Raw genomic sequence first — 17,214 nt, forward strand, 5'->3', positions numbered from 1 at the left:
CGGTCCAAAGACCGGCGCTCCCCGCCCGAGGCTCCCTGAGTCACAATTGTTTTAAAACTTTGGCTGTGAAGGTCAACATTGGTCTCCCCAGTGCTGTAGGACTGGCAGATGTTCCCATGGAAGCCCAGATGCTGGACTTACTACAAAAAACTTTATATCTGTTTTGTTTTGTTTTGTGTTTTGTTTTTTTTTTTGAGACAGGGTCTCACTATGTAGACCATGCTGGCCTCAAACTCATGACCATCCCCCTCCCTTACCCTCCTAAATGATGGTACAGGTATGAACCACCACATCCAACTGATTTTTTTAATTATAGTCAAAGATCACCAAAAGTACAGTGCATCTCATCAAATAGAAAATATAAATAAAGGGACAGAAATTATAAAAAGGGACAAAACTAGTAAGTATTCTGAAACTCAAAGATTTAACAACAGAAATGAAAATGTTATACCAGCTGTGGTGGTGCATGCCTGTAATCCCAGCACTTGGGAGGCTGAGGCAGGAGGATTGCTGTGAGCTTGGCCTGCCTAAGCTAAACAGTGAGTTCAAGGCCAGCCTGAATTATATAACAAGACCTTGTTTCAAAAAAAATCTTTTTTAAGTGGAAAAAAAATTTCAAAGTAAAGAAAATTTCACTAGAGGTTTTCAGTAGCAAATTTAAGAAGAGATAAGAAAAAATCAAGGCAGGCGTGGTAGCTCATGCCTGTCATCCCAGCACTCAGGAGGCTAAGGCAAGAGAATCATTGCAAGTTCAAGGCCAGTCTGGGCTACAAAGTGAGCTCAAGGCCAGCCTGAATTGCATAGCAAGACCTTGTCTCAAAAAAAAAGAAAAAAAAATCAGCAAGCTTCAAAATTAGTCAGTTGAGATTATCCAGTCTGAAGAACAGAGAAAATTTAACAGCATTTTAGAGATCTGTGGAAAATTACTGACAGTGGCATTATATACATAATGAGAGATCCAAAAGGAGAGGAGAAAGAGAGAAGTCAAAATATCTGATTAAATAATAGCTGGAAACTCCCCAAATATAATGAAAACCATTCACTTACATATCCAAGAAAGTCAATAAACTTCACAGAGAGTAAACTTAATAAGATTCGTACCTCAGTAAATCATAATCAGTCTCTTAAAGGATGAAGACAAAGATTCTTGACATCAACAAGTAAGGTACAATGGCTTCTTGATAAGATGAACCGCTCAGCTGGGCGTGGTGGTGCATGCCTGTAATCCCAGCACTGGGGAGGCTGAGGCAGGAAGATCATTGCAAGTTCAAAACCAGCCTGGGCTACAGAGTGAGATAAGGCCAGCCTGAACTGCATAGCAAGACCCTGTTTCAAAAAGACAAAAATAAATAAATAAATAAATAAATAAATAACAGGGCTGGGGATTTAGCTCAGGGGCACAATGCCTGCCTGGCAAGCACAAGGTTGTGAGTTCGATTCTCGGTACTGGAAAAATAAATTAATTAATTAATTAATTAAATAACAGCTGATTTCCCACCAGAACCAAAGAGAACACAAAATAGCAGGAAGACACATTTGAAGAAATGAAAATAAAAGATTCTCAATCAAGAATTCTATACAGCAATCCTATCCTTCAGACATAAATGGGGAAATTAAGAAACTCCCAGACTGGCCAGGTGTGGTGGTGCACACCTGTAACCCCAGCACTCAGGAGGCTGAAGCAGGAGGATCACCTGGGCTACATAGTGAGTTCAAGGCCAGCCTGATCTAAACAGCAAGACCTCGTCCTGAAGAAGGAAAAACAAAAAAATAGGACTACTTCCCTTCATCTTACTAAATCTGAATTATCACATTTTCAAAGGACATTATGAGATCAAAAGCTGATTTTAGAATATTGCGGCTTATTTCATAGAGAACCAGGAAGTGGAACAAAAACATAAATGGGCTTCTTAACCCACACGACACACCTTACTGCTTCAAGTACAGGTTCCCATGTTCCCATGTGGATTCCCATGTTCAGGGCGTGTGAAGAACGGAATTGGTGGATTCAGCCTCTAATGCAGGGGGCCGTCGGCCAGCACCTGTCACACTGCTCATTCACTCACTACAGGACGGCAGCTTCTCTTTGGCAGAGGCACCAAGTGCGTCTGAATTAAACAGGCTAATCAAATGATGGGGCTGTATGCCGCCTCCCCAACTATTGCCAAGGAATAAATGGTGGCAGGGAATTATACTTGTCATTATATTACTCTAGTAACCACCAGGAGCGTAATTGTCCAAAAATGTCAAAACTAGAGCCGGGGAGGTAACTCAGTCACAGCGCGCGCCTCACATGCACAAGGCCTTGGGTTGGCTCCCAAAATCGCTAAATTTGGAAGCTGCATGTGTGTCCACCAGCAGATGAACGGACAAAGAAAATGTGGTGTTGGCCCAGAACGGAGCACCACACAGGAGGATAAATTTCAGTCATTTGTAGGATAGCGGATGCACCTTGAGGCCATAATGTTAAGTGAGATAAACCACACACAAGTTTAGATAGAACAGTTTCTTTTATATGAGACACCCAAATTACAAATAAATAAAGAGAAAAATAAAAATAAACTTTGGCAAATGGGAAGGGCGCCCAGAGATGGAGGGAGAGAGGGAGGAAAGGGAAAGGAAAGCGTAGTGGATGGACAACTGGTGGTCAGCTTATAACCCCCAGCTGAACTGAGTAAGCATGGTGCTGGGTGTGGGAGGCCCACCTGAGGACTGTTGCCAGCAGCATAAGAGGCAGAATTGGAGAAGAAGGAAGGCTGTTAGGAGCTGAGAGGCTGTTGGGAGCTGGTAGAAGCTGTAAGGAGCTGTTGGTTCTGTTGGAGGAGCTTGTCGTGCTGCCTTTCCTGATGAGCTTGGCTGTTTTCATCCTCTGAGAAGCTCAGGGTTTGTTGGCACTGAGAATAGCTTCAGTTCACTTTGGGGAACTGTGGTCCTCACTCTGAGCATTGCTTCCTGGCTCCAGAGGGGAAGATGGTGCACAGCTCAGTCTCCTAGAGAAGCGTGCTGCATTGGCTTCCCTGATGGGAACTCAGCCATCTTGATCATCAGAGGAGCTCGGGACCTCACTGTTGCTGAGGATGGCTGTGGTACCTTTCAGGGGAGCTCTGGTTCTTACTTTGCACATCTCTCCCTGGCTCCAGTGCAGACCCCTCAGCCTGCTAGCACAGATCCTTCATCCTGCTAGCACAGACTTTCTAGCTCCCACCACTGACCTTTGGGCCTTCCCAGTGCAGATCTGTGAAACAGGCCTGCATCAGATATTGTTATGGGCTCTGGGCATCCAGTTGGATTCATGGGAGGCACTGTTATGGGCTCTGGTCTTCAGCTGGACTCATGCAGGACATTGTTGTGGGATCCAGACCTTCAGCTAGATTCTTTGGTCCTAAGTGTGTGGACAGACTTCCTGCACTCTTTTGCGTATCATTATTTGGGTGACTATTATAAATAATCTTATAAACTGTGTCCTGTATTATACTGTTTCCCCTTGCAAATATCCCCCAAACCATGACAGAAAGGAAAGGAAAAGGAATTAAGCTGCACTATACCAGCTGTGCATATACCAGCTCCCCACAATGAACGTAATCATTATGTACTACAAACCGGGACCAATAAAAAAAAATTTTAAACCCAAACATAACGTGGTACCCCATAAACATGTACAATTCTTAGATGTTTATGTCTCCGTTTAAAATATATTTAATTGAAAACATCAAAGCCACTTTAGTTGTCCTTTTCACAGACATCTCTCTGTGAAAAGTGAAATAGCACTTTATATTGAAGATACGGGTGTGTTATTCCTGTCAATCCACTAACGCCATGTGTTCATTTAATTAAAATATATAAAGTATGCTGAGGGATCTACACTGGAGCCAGGAAGAGATGCCAAAGTAAGAACCACAGCCATCCTCAGCAACAGTGAGGTCCCAAGCTCCTCTGATGATCAGGATAACCAAGTTCCCAGCAGCATACCTGGCATTTCTAGCCACAGAAATTACTTTAAATAAACTATCCGTCAGCAACTGGAAGCATTTTAATTTTAAAGTGGTTTGGCTTTACTATCACAGTTATTAGAAAGGAGCATGACATTCCACCCATGGCCACCAGAGGACGCAAATACTCTCCTCTATCTTCAAGGGAATGCGATCAGAGATGGGAAATTCGCAGACTGGTGTCTTAGGTAAAACCGCACAGAAACCCGCTGGCCCTTCACAGAGGACCAAATAAAGAGAATATTATAACCAGAGGACGGTAGGTGGGCCGGGCACCATGTGCACTTCTGTAATCTCAGCTACCTGGGAGGCTGAGGCAGGAAGAGCTCAAGTTTCAAGCCAGCCTGGGGAACTTAGATCATGTCTCAAAATAGTTTTTAAAAGGAATAGGGATGTGGATCAAAGGTAGAGGACTTGCCTAGCATGTACAAGGTCCTACATTCAATCTTCAACACTGAAAAACAGTGGGGAAAATGGTTGCCTACCTGCTCGCTTTTCTGAAATGCTCCTCCAGGAAATACACCTGATGGGCATTATTAATATATGTAGTTGTTAATCAGTACTATATGAGTCTTTCTCGTTTAACTTTGGTCCATCCACTAAAATCCTTAAGAATAAAATGTTGCTCAGAAATAGGAGTTTGAGGCCGGGCACGGTGGCGCATGCCTGTAATCCCAGTACTCGGGAGGCTAAGGCAGGAGGATTGTTGCAAGTTCAAGGCCAGCCTGGGCTACAAAGTGAGCTCAAGGCTAGCCTGAACTGCATAGCGAGACCCTGTCTCAAAAAAAAAAAAAAAAAAAAAAAAAAATTGGAGTTTGAGCTAGGTATGGGGGTGTGGGCCCATAGTCCCAGTTGCTAGGGAAGCTGAAGCAGAATCACCAGTTCGAGGCCAGCCTAGAAAACTGAGTGAGACTGTGTCTCAAAATTAAAGAAATGTTAATTAAAAGGTCTGTAGATATAGTTCAACTATAGAGTGCACATGGGTTTCAGGCCTAGCTCAGTCGGAAAGGGGAGCGGGTGAGCGTATGTGTGTGTATGTGTGTGTATTATAACCACAGAGCAGCAACAGCACACAGCACGCTCTCCTTGGGCAGTGCTTTGGTGCAGAGTCAAGGGCTCAAGGTCACACCCAGAAGAAGAAGGCACAAGCACGCCGGAGAGCAGGACCCGAGCGGACACAGGAGTCTGCTCAAATGCACAGCAGTATGACAGGGACTCGGGTGGAGCTCAAGGGCTGCAGTGACCCGGGGTCTTCTGCACACCCACGGTGTCTCACCAGAGCTAGCAGATGTGTATGCAAAGCAAGTCGGTCCTGTTTAGTTGAAAGGATGTGTACTGGGGCTATAATTAAACAAGTGGATGTGTGAAAACCTAAGTTTGGCATAAGTAGGCTTTCGAGCTAATGATCCATCTCTGGCTCATTTACATAAGGACATAATCATCCAGGAGTCAAGGGTGGATTAAAAATGATGACTTGATTATCCCAAATGTGAGCTGGATCTCAAACGAAGACCCAGGTCTGCAGGCAGCTTGTCCGATTCTCCAGCAGAAGCGAAAGCATGAAGCACAGCCTCTTTCCCCCACCACCCTGCCCTCAGTGGCTGCTGCCCATCCACGGAATGAAGGAGACAGCTCCAAACCGAGGGACTAAGACCTCCCAGTGCCCCTGAGGCCACCGAGGCTCACAGACAAGGCAGATGTCCATCTGCTGGCACTCACCTGGAAACAGGAAGAAGGCTGACCCCACAGTTACAGCTAAATGCCCTAAGTCTCATGTGTTCAGAGAGGTGGCTTTCGGGTGATTGTATCAGACAGCCCCTAACTTCATCTGTGCTTCATCCACTAAGGAGATCCTGACCTGATGGCATTGTTGGGAAGAGGTGAAAACTTAGAAAGTGGGGCCTTAGGGAGTGGGTCACAGAGGTCTGACCGTGGGGACTTTATTGGTTAAGGTTCCCTAGAGGAACAGAACTAGTGGGTAGGGGAGACAGAGAGGAATTTATTAGATTGATTGATTCACACAGTGGCTACCTGCATGCTAGAGAGCCAGGAGATAAATAGCTTCTCAGTCCAAGAAGCTGGGAGCCAAAACAAAAAAAGGAGAAGGAGGAGGAGGAGGAGGTGGAGGAGAAGGAGAAGGAGGAGGAGGAGGAGGAGGAAAAGAAGGGGGAGGAGGAAAAGAATGAGGAGGAGGAGGTGGTGGAGGAGAAGGAAAAGGAGGAGGAGGAAAAGAAGAAGGAGGAGGAGGAGGAAAAGAAGGAGGAGGAGGAGGAGGAGAAGGAAAAGGAGGAGGAGGAAAAGAAGAAGGAGGAGGAGGAGGAAAAGAAGAAGATGAAGAAGAAGGAGGAGGAGGAGGAAAAGAAGAGGAGAAGGAGGGGGAGGGAGGGGAGGAGGAGGGGGAGGGGGACAAGAAGAAGAGGAAGAAGAAGAAGAAAAAGAAGAGGGTAGGGAGGGGGAGGGGGAGAAGGACAAGAAGAAGGAGAAAGACAAGAAGAAAAATCTGGGAGCCTCAGAACAACAGGGACTAAGAACTCCAGCATTAAGTATCGGACTCCAGTCCATCGCTGAAGCCTGGAAGCTCCCTGGAGAGCCACTGGAGCAGTGCGGATTGAAATGCTGAAGAAGCCGGCGTCTTAGGTCCACAGGCGACGACAGCACCCAAAGATGCACCTGCTCAAGGTGAACCGAGCTTGCAAGTGCCGCTGGCTTCCTCCTTCATCCACGTTTCATTCCCCCAGACTGCAAGCCTATCGGCAGTTCCTCCCCACCTCAGCCACCGACCTACATGCCAATCATCTCCGGATAGGAACCCAGAGACACGCCCAGAGTGTGCTTTCCTGCTCTCCTACGCGGCTCAACCCAGTCAAATCCAATCAAACTGACAATCAGCATTAACATCCCAGGGACTTCGTCTCCTCCCGACCCCTTTCTCTCCGGCGCCTTTCCCTCTGTCTGCTTCCTGACCATCCTGAGGTGAACAGCTTTCCCCTGCCGCCCCCTCCTGAACGGTGCCCCAGAGGCCTAAGGCAATGGAGCGGGCTGACCGTATCTGAAAAGGTGAGCCAAAATCAGCCTTCCCTCCTTCATTTTCCTCAGGTGTTTGGTCACAGCAACAGAAAGCTGCTCTACACACCCCTCCCACACCAACAGCTACATATTTGAACCTACTTAACCGCCCTTCCACCAAACCCCACAAGGATCAAATTTAATGGGTCACATAATTAAGTGCAATAGTATTCCTAAAATTATAAAATAGCCATCACCCCCAAAAGTCAAATCAATAGCTTTTGGCATCCTGTAAAGACAGAATCACAGAACAGCAAATTTATAGATATTTTATAGTAAAAGTTAAAAATCAATTACTAGCCTATGACTATGTTCACACTGCCTGTCGCATAGTTAGACTGCTGGGCTCGGTTAACCTTGGCTGTCTGTCTCCAGCTTCTTCTTCCACCTAGTCTGCAAAGTCAGCCCGGCCACATCCAGCTGCAGTGTCTGTGTTTTTCAACTTAAAATATATACCTATGGAGCCTTGTTTCAGCTTGCTTCAAGGACTCTATACTTTGTGCTGAGAACACTGTGGCCCCTTCAAGGACATTTTCAACTCTACCTACTCTCTTCAGACCCCCTCCCTCCCAGAATGGTCATGTCTAATGATAAGCAATTCCTTTCAGTAAACCTGTTTAAAACAACTCTGTCTGGCAATACAGGATATAATTCTTGTATTCCATGTAACCAAGCATGTAGTAACATGCTACCAGCCTTGTACCTCCTGCTTGCAAACTGTATTTAAACTGAACTCAAACCTGACTTTGGGCTGATGATTTGGAACTGGTTCCCATCAGCCTGCTAGTGTCATAAAGGTTGCCGTCTAACTCCTTGGTGCAAAGAGTCTTCCATTTGGTTTGATACTGGTTTTTCTGCAACAATCCCATCAAAAATTACCATAAATGCACAACAATAGGAAACTGATTCATCCTGAGGGGAAAGTTAATTGACATAGGTCTAGAAATGATAAAGGTGCTAGAATACAAGCGCATTAAATAATTCTTACAACTCTATTCTGTATGTTCTAAAGGATAGAACAAAACATAAACACATGAAGAATAGATGCGATAAGCTCAAAATCAGTCAGGTGTGGTGGTACATTCAGTAATCCCAGCATTCTAGGAGACTGAGGCAGAAGGATCACCAGTTCAAGCCCAAGCTGGGCAATTTAGTGATTTAGTGAGACCCTGTCTCAAAATTTTAAAAAATTTTAAAAGGCTGGGGATGTAGCTCAATTTAAAAGCCCTGGTTCAACCCACAGAACTGCAAAATTAAATTAAACTTTAAAATACCCTTATGTTGCTGAGGTTATAAATGAGGCATTTGACAGGGATGTTCAGATGCCCAGGGAAAGAGGAGCCCACCCCAGTGACTGGTTAGGGACCCAGGGTCCCTCCCAGGATCAGGACCCCAGAGGAAAAGCCCTCCATCCATACAACAGTGCTTCCTCTCCATCCCTCTCTATTCCTTGTGTCCCACTTATTTCCTCCCAGCACAGATCCTGGCTGCATCACTCTGTCTCCATACTTATTCCATGTGTCTCATCTTTTCTTTCTCCTCATTGCTGAGAACTGAGCCAGGGACCTCACACATGCTAAGCAAGCACTGCATCACTGAGCTACCTGGAGGCCCTCCCTGTACTTCTGCGTCACTCTTTGCCCTACCCAGGCCAGTAAGGCAAAGACATCATCTTATTCCCACTGTATCGCACCAGACAGGCACACACTAAGGAGCTGTGGATTAAAACAGTCAGTGAATCCCATGGGAAACCTTCTTGAGACCTCAGAAGACCTCCCCAGACACCTGAGTAATGGTGTCCAGGTAGTACAGTTAGAAACAAGGAAACTGAGGAAGTCACTTCCTTCCACCCTTCTACATTGAACAACACTCTCGGGTCCTTTTCCCTTCCACTCTACTGGGAGAGGTGGAAAATAAAATAACGAAAGCTCAAAAGGTCACTGATTCTCTAGGCAAGTTGGATCGCCTAGCTTCTTCACCTTTGGTTACCCACATCCTACTCCCACCTTATTAGAGGTTCATAAATATATGCTACATGTCATAAAGATAGTTAAGATCAGAGTGGATCCTGGGATGCGCGTGCATGTTGAGAGCCTTGGAGATAACAGTGTGCCTTACCAATCATCCCTGTCAATCACACCTAGAGAGTCAGGGGAGGTACCCAAGTGCTGGTGCCTGGGCTTTAAATTCCCAAAGCCTGGTGTGACCCCTGTGCTGCTGCTCCCATGCACTGTGCCTCTTCTATTACTCTAGCACCCATCTCAGTCTGTGCTATATCTTTCATTGGCACGGATTTGCCCTGAGCACAGCTTCCCAGGATCTTTGATAAATGTAGCTGCTTTCTACTGACTACTGTGTACACGCGGCAATTCTTTCCTCATCGTACACAGGAGCCTGGATTATATCAGCCTGTTCCAGGGCAGGAGCCACATGCAGAAAATATTTATTGTCTGATATTGGGGCATAAGTGCTCTACAAATGTACATAAATATGTATTTATATGTATATTGATTCCTTTTTTCACTTTTTTTATGGAAAAGAATTTATTTAGCTTTGTGAGGCTTTACTTTCCCTTGGCACAGGAAGGCCCTAATAAAATTGCATAGCTTAGTTTCATAAGCAAATATATAGGTTGACTTTATGAGGTTTTCAGATGTTAAGTTTGAGAAAGTTAACACATCATCAGGATTTAAACACATGATCACACACAAAATAAAAAAACCAAACAAGACATTAACATCCCCCAACATAAACTGAAATTTCCAGTGACACATTTATTCCTGTGTATATTCATTTTGATCATTTATTTCCCATTTTATACTGACTTTTTTTTCCTGAATAAAGGTTACAAGTACATTTTTTTGAATTGTCTCCCAGGTCTTCAACTCAGTTGTTGGTTATATACTGATCATCTACAATAAGATACGCTTACACCACTTTACTCCAGTAACCTCGTGAATGAAAAAAGTTACAGAATTAAGAATAGTGTTGATGTTATTTTACTAACCCTCCTCTAATTTCAGGAAAACTACTTCCCTAATGCAGTATCTATCTAGTAAATTTTTTATATTTCCAAACAAAATCAGAAAGAAAAGTGAAATCATAAGAAATCTATAGCTTACTACACATTGTGTGCTTTTCCTACTTTGTCACTGTTATTACTTGAAAATCAACAGTAAATTAACAGGCTAGCACTTCCAAATGTATGCTTTAATAAGTATGAGGTATATAAATAATTAGGTAAGCTTATGGACAAGTTGACCAAGATATATAAACTAGAAGATCCAAGCATCCCTCTAAATTTTCTATATTTCTTTTTTTGGCAGAATATTTTTTAAGGTCATTTAATATACAACTTATCATATGTCATTTTGGAAGTCCTTCATTATAAAGATAATTCTTTTGTCTGATGACAAATAGCAGCCACGATCATTACTCTGGACCTCCACGTTGGATAAATTCTATTTCCTCTTGAGATATTAGTTTCCTTCTGTACATCTACACTAGTTTTTATTATTCCTGCAGTGTCTGGTGGACCTGGATGCATCAGCAACTCCGGTGATTTACTCCCCTTAGAATGCTGCGAAATTACAGAAGAGTGAGATGGGATCTCTGCTGGTCACAAAGCTCCTGATACACTGGGTTTAGGATTGTCTCTTCTGTCAGGGAACCTTATTAATGGAGTGTGTGGCTTGACTCCCTGGACGACCTGGCTGGCAGACGCCATCTTGCTGCCCACCATGACCCCAGGAAGGGGCAGCTTCCGGGGCACCAGCAAGCCGCGGTGGTATCAGCAGTGGCTGGCAGCTGCGGGTGGGTTCACTTTTTTTTTTGTAATCCCATGTTAGGGATCAAACCCAGGGCCTCACACAAGCTAAGAAATCACTCTACCATGGAACTGCACCCCAGGCCAGCCCTACTTATTTCTACATATGTGTCATGTATTATAACCTGAGGAATATGAAGAAAGTGCTACAGCAGATTACTCCCCAGCAAAGTACAGTCCACATAGTATTATAGAGGGCTAAGTCAGGAGGAAATATTATAGGCAGTCAAATAGGTCTGGGCCCTTGAGGGAGTCAGTGCAGAGGGTGAGAATACATTACGACTGTGGCTGGTGGCACACCCACTGAGGGCCAGTCCTCAAGAGAAAGACAAAATGACCAGGCCTACATGCCTCCCTGAGGGATAAGCGATACGTCATCGGTATCACCTGGTCCTATAAGGTCTAAATAAGCATCAGTCACCGAGATGGGTGACCAGTACCCCTTGACTCATCTCTTCCAAAAATACTCCTTGCTCTTTCCATGCATACTTACTACATGACCTGCTTCCCATTGGGTCAACATTACCTAAGCCGCTATACTTGTAATCTTATTCACTAATCATGAATAAGATTATCCCGTGTTGTACCCTCCTAGTGATTTTGTACCAAACTCGTGATTTTGCTCTATAAAACCCCCCTTGAGAAGTGGCCTCACTGGCAACCCACCCAGGCCCCCTCTTGGCTCCAGGAGCTTTCTCTCCCTCAATAAAATATCTTGCTCTTAACCTCCGTTGTTCCTCAGAATTCATTCTGATTTCGGGAACTGGAACTCAGCATATCTGACATTAGGAGGTTGGGAGTTATATTTACTTCCTCTCTGTCACTTGGAGGTCCTGTGTCAACAGTATAGCTAGAAGCAAAGGAGCTGAGTCACTCCTTCCCTTTGTTCAGCCCTAACGGTTATCCAGGCTTCCAGGCTCCTAAGACAGGGAAGTTGCATGAGCCACCTCCCTTCCCTCCATTCAATCATAAGTCCAACGCCACCCTAATGATCATCCAGGATTAAGCCTAGGAGGTCACAGATCCCTGACATCAGTAAAGAGAGACAGTGGGCCACACCAAGGAGCAGCGGATGGCTGACCCTATAAATACTGGCAGCCTGAGTTACAAAGGCCCTCCGCCCCTCTTCTCCCTTCTACCTGCTCCTGCTGCTGCCCTGAGATCTTCAATAAGCTTACTACATACTGTGAGGTGTGCGCTTGGCGATTCTTTCCTTTTCCTACACAAGAACCTAGATGATTTGGGCCACTCAGCTGTGTAGCACACGGCCATATCACCCTGCACACGCTGAGATGTCTCATAGCGTGCAATGAAAATTACGCCATGATACCTCGCAAGATCAGAGTTAAGAAGAAATGATAGGACATAAAAGTGAGAAGTAAGGGAAATCTTAAGGTCTCAACGCCATCATGAAGACTTTGGCTATTTGTGTCGAGTTTTCCTGGTTTTAGCCTAAAGCAATATTTACCCCCTCCCCCCAGGTGTTAAATTGTGTCACAGGCCATTAGAGCACAGGCGTGACAGCTTAACCAGCCCTGGCTGCTGTGTCAGGATTGGATACACATGAAAATGTTCTGAAAGGATCCTAGGAATAAATGTGCAAAAATATATCCCCAGTATTTAATAAAATCTGTATTCTTAGGACATTCACACTTAATTTTGAATTTAATTGAAATATATTTTTAAATGACTGATATTAAAACCTATTTAGCTTTCTTCCTATAGTTCCCACATAGCAGAAGGCCTCAGATTTTGGGTGTGGACTGGCTAGAAAACAAAAGGAAAAGCAGCATGAAGATCTTGGAAAATCAGAATTATGTTAGAACATGTACAAGAGAAGTAAACAGGTAAAGTGGAAGTGCAGCTGGGTTTCAGCAGGTGCAAGGCCTGAGTTCAATTCCTAGCACCACAAGAAAGAAAAAGAGGGCCTGGGGATATAGCGCAAGTGCCTGCCTGGCAAGCACAAGGTCCTGAGTTTGATTCCCGGTACCAAAAAAAAAAGAAAGAGAAAAAGGTAACTCTAAATCATATACCTACAATTTTAATGATAGAATAATTAATAAAAATATTTAACTTGAATTATATTTGAATGTTCTGATGGTAAATATATACATTTTAATTTTATTAACATAGCATTTGGAGCCAGGCATGGTGGCACACATCTATAATCCCACCACTCAATCCCAGCACTCGGGAGGCTGAGGCAGGAATATCGTTGTGAGTTCAAGGCCAGCCTGGGCTCCAAAGTGAGCTCAAGGCCACCCTGAACTTCACAGTGAGACCCTGTCTCAAAAAAAAAAAAAAAAAAAAAAAAACGTAGTATTTGGATTCATATGAATATCCAAATATAAAATTATGAATAAAAGAATTCCATTTTTCAATATATTAATTATATAATATTATTAAAATATTGAATAGAAATTTAATTTTGAATAAAACAAACTGTTTGGCACTTGAGAGGCTGAGGCAAGAGGATCAGCATGAGTTCAAGTCCAGCCTGAACTACTCAGCAAGACCCTGTCTCAGAAAAGAAACATTATTATAAATATCATAGTATTGATTGATAAAATATATTTTCATAATCTTTTTAGGGGAATAATTTTCAAATTTGTCATTGATTTTTTTTTCTTTTTTCTGGTTTTATTTTTCAAGACAAGGTCTCACTATGGAGCCCAGGCTGGCCTTGAACTCACTGCAGTCCTCCTGCCTTAGCCTCCTGAGTGCTGGGATTATAGGCCTATACCACCACACCTGGCTTCTCTTTTTTATCAGGGTATATTAGCAAGACAGAGTAATAGGATTTGTTCTGGAATATTGATATATGCATATAATATAATTTTATTTTTTTCATTGCCATTCTCCCTCTTTCCTTTTCCTCCCCTCTTTTCCAACCCACTTATCCATCTCTAAAAATCTAACTTCTGATTTCCTGTCATTTCTTTTATTTTTAATTAATTTATTTTAGATAGCTCATGTAAGAGAAAACATGATATTTAACTTTCCAAGACTGGCTTAGTTCACTTAACATGATGGTGTCCACTTCTATCCATTTTCCTGCAAACAGCATAATTTTGTTCTTCTTTCTGGCTGAATAATACTCTCTTGTGTATATACACCAGGTTTTCTTTATCCATTCATCTATTAATGAGCATCTAGGCTGTTTTCACAGCTTAGCTATTATGAATTGCACTAATATAAACATGGGTATGCATGTATCACTGTACTGTAATATTTAATTTTGTGTGAGTGGGGATATACCACAGAGTGTATAGCTGGTCAGATAGTGTATTTTTAATTTTTTAGAGAATTTCCATACTGATTTCCATAGTGACTGTACTAGTTTACATTCCCAACAACTGTTTCAGAGCCTCCTTCCCCACCCTGCAATCTGTCAACATTCATTCTTCTACTCTCCTGCATGTAGACATTCAGTTTTCTTGGCATCATTTGTTTAAAAGGCTGTCTTTTCTCTAGCTTATAGTTTGGGCCCTTTTGTCAAAGATCAGATGGCTGTAATTGCTTACACTTGTTTCTGTGTCTTCTATCTATTCCTTTGGTCCACATGTCTATAACTGTGCTAGTACCATATCATTTTTGTTACTACAGCTTTGTAATATAATTTGAAACTGGGTATGATGATGCCTCCAGCATTGCTCTTTTTGCTCAGGACTATTTTGGCTATTCTGGGTCTTTTGTGCTTCCGTGTGAATTTTAGGATTTTTTTTTTCCTTCTTTAGAGAAGATGTTGTCAGTGTTTTATTAGGGATCACATTGAATCTCTAGATCACTTTTAGTAACATTTTGGTAAAATGACCTTTTAAACAATGCTAGTTCCACTGATCCATGAACAAAAGTGAGGTCTGTCCATTACCTAGTGTCTTCTTCAATTTCTTTATTCAGTGTCCTGTAATTTTTGTTAGAGAGGTCTTTTACCTTGGTTAGATGGATTCCTAGGTATTTTATAAGCTATTGTGAATGGAATTGCTTTCCTGTTTTCTTTCCCAGTGGGTTCATTATTGGAATATGAAAAAGCCATTGATTTGAATCCTTCTACCTTGCTGAATTTATCAGATCTAATAGTATTTTGAGGTGGAGGGTACCAAGAGTTGGACACAGGGCCTCATGTATGCTAGGCAAGTGCTCTATCACTGAGCTACATTCCCAGTACACTATCTGGTGGAGTTTTTAGGACCATCTGTGTAAGGAACCATATCACATGCAAGTAGGCATAATTTGACTTTTCCTTTCCTATTTATATCCCTGTCATTTCTTGTCATTTCTTTCTCTTGCCTAATTGCCTTGATAAAAGTTTCAGGTACTATATTGACCAAGGGTAGTCAGAGTCAACGCCTTTGTCTTGTTTCTGATATTAAAGGAAATACATTCAGTTTTTCCACATTCACTATGACATTGACTCTGGGTTTATCATATAGATGTTATCAATTTGAGGAAAGATCCTCCAATACCTATTTTCCTCAGGGTTTTCTCCATGAATAGATATTGAATTTTGTCAAAGCTTCTTTCTAATCATGTACTTTTTATCCTTGATCCTATCTATGTGGTGTATTACATTTCTTGATTTACATATGTTGAACCATCCTTGCATCTCTGGGATAAAACCAACTTGATTGTGTACAATTTTTAATGTGTTATTGAGTTAGGTTTGCAAAAATCTCATTGTGGATTTATGTTTCTATGGTGATATCTACTGACCAGGAACACAGTTCCAAAAGGTGTTTCTTTTGATGAACTTGGACCACTGAGTGGTCATGGTCAACCTCTCCTAAGATTGTTGAATTTGTGTGTAGCGGATGCCATCATTCCACACAAAACATCCCAGGTTTGTCTATCAGGGCCTTAGGATAAGGCTAAAGGACTGTGGGTGCTTGAGTTGCTATAGGTGCTAGAGAAGCACTGGGTTAGGGCAAAAAAAGAGGGTCAAGAGACCTGCTTTGCTCCCTCCTTGCAACTTTCCTCAGACAATCCCCATTCCTGCCTTCGCCAAACTTCTGAGGTCTCTACTGCACTTTAGCTTTCACACTCAAAGCTTCACAAACTGCCCTCTCCAGTGCACACTGCCTGGCCTCCCAGGTCTTCTTCTAAAGTCTAGATGGAAGTCCTTTTAACCTCAGAACTCTTGCATTCCGTATGCACCTAAAACCAGTGCCACAGGGATGATGCCAAGGTCTGCTGCCACGTAGAGCAGTAGCCAAGCTTTCCTCTCTTTTAGTCATAGGAGTTAAGTGCCTGGGTCAGTGGGCACTCTGAGTCAAATTCTGAGGAACAAATTCTCTATGCTACCACCATTCTGGGACATGGCATTCTGTGGCTTTCACCTTTGCAGTTTTGAGGCTGCAAAGGTTGGAGACTTGGAGTTTTCATTCTAGCTAAACTCACAAGGTTAAATCATCTTGCTGGGCTCATTGCTCATGATTCTCAAAATAAATCTGGCTAAAAGCCCCCAACAATAGCCATGCCACTGCCCCAACATTGGACTGCCTTGAAATTTCTTCTGCCAGATTAATTAGTCTACCACCCTTAATCTCAATCTTAGGCAAAGTCTCTGGACACTAGCACAATGCAGACAAACTTTCTGCCAAGCCATAACATACATTGTCTGGACTCTAACAACCAATGCAGTCCTTCTTCCCAGCAGAAATCTCCCAAACCCAGTCTTTGTCATCAGTATTTCTATCAGGCTTCTGGTCTTATGAGCTCTGAGCAGAATCTCCCACACAGAACAGCCTAAGGTGTTCTACCTCTACTCTTTCAGGCAACATCTCTGAACCTTTCCAAACTCTTCCCACAAGACATTCCCAAAGGCTCTTGAGCCACATGGTCAGGTATAGTCACAGCAATGACCCCACTCCTGGTACCAAATTCTGTCTTGGTTACTTTTCTCTCATTGCTGAGACAAAATATCTGACACCCAGAATTAAGGAAAGAAAGGTTTATCTAACCCACAGTTTGTGGATGTTTCAGTCTATACTTGGCTGGTTCCAAGGCACGGTGGCACATGGCAGAGAGCAACAGGTCATGGCAGCAGAAAACAGCAAAAGCAACAAGAGCAAAAAAGGGGAGGAGCAGCAGCAAGCAGCCTCTTTCCCTCCCTTACACTGTATGCAAACTACCCTCCCCAGGGCAAGTAACACTCACATCCATAATCCCAACACTGGACCATGGATCAATCAAAAACTCTAGAAGCCCACCCCATGACTGCATGAGGCTTTAGGGGGACACCTAGACACAAACCATAACACCCATCAAAAAAAACAAAGAAACATCATAACCTTCTCATGCTTTCAATTTAAATCTATGACTATTTTAACAAAG

At 43.1% G+C, this 17,214-nt stretch overlaps 1 pseudogene; it reads right to left on the reverse strand.

The window, feature by feature from the left end:
• Nucleotides 1-10,414: 10,414 nt before the first annotated feature.
• LOC102016713 lies at nt 10,415-10,797 on the reverse strand (annotated as a pseudogene).
• Between the last annotated feature and the right edge of the window lie 6,417 nt (nt 10,798-17,214).

Source organism: Chinchilla lanigera, unplaced genomic scaffold (genome assembly GCF_000276665.1).
Source record: "Chinchilla lanigera isolate Chin_1 unplaced genomic scaffold, ChiLan1.0 scaffold00083, whole genome shotgun sequence".
Lineage (NCBI taxonomy): Eukaryota > Metazoa > Chordata > Mammalia > Rodentia > Chinchillidae > Chinchilla > Chinchilla lanigera.